The following is a 566-nucleotide window of genomic DNA, read 5'->3' as shown; positions in this document are numbered from 1 at the left end:
CGGACTATCAAGGACCTTGGCCACCCCTGGGATAATAAATACATTGCAGGCTCAGTCTTTTTTTTTCTAATTTTAAATACCAGAATTCCCCTATGCATTTAGTATTATATGAAATTTACTGAATATTTATTGAATAAACGCCATATTCCAATATCCTTAAAATATTTAAAAGAAATAAAATCGACTGACTGATTGGAACATAAAAAAAATGTACCCAATAAAAGCTTTCGTCTATTCTTGATAATTTAGGACGTAAACTATAATAATACTGTTCACTGTTTCGCGGAACGTCCCGTATTTCTGAATAGGTTCTGACGGTTTGCCGAATCTATCTAAAAATATGGCAAGAATGATAATAACAGTACATCGGAAAGCGTGTGATTTGAATCATGGGTACGCGGCGCGAACGTTTCCATTTACGGTAGAACAGGACGGGCTCCCGGTGACAGTTTACCGATTCGCGTGCATTTATTCCTGCGGGTAGACGATCGCCGGTTCCAAATCGATTTCAGAATGGAGCGGGGGAGAGGTAAATGAAACAGGCATAAATATAAGAATTAATCTTG

The sequence above is a fragment of the Ceratina calcarata genome, unplaced genomic scaffold, assembly GCF_001652005.2.
Source record: "Ceratina calcarata isolate Rehan_Ccalc_2016 unplaced genomic scaffold, ASM165200v1 scaffold596, whole genome shotgun sequence".
NCBI lineage: Eukaryota > Metazoa > Arthropoda > Insecta > Hymenoptera > Apidae > Ceratina > Ceratina calcarata.
This window is presented reverse-complemented; position numbering follows the sequence as displayed.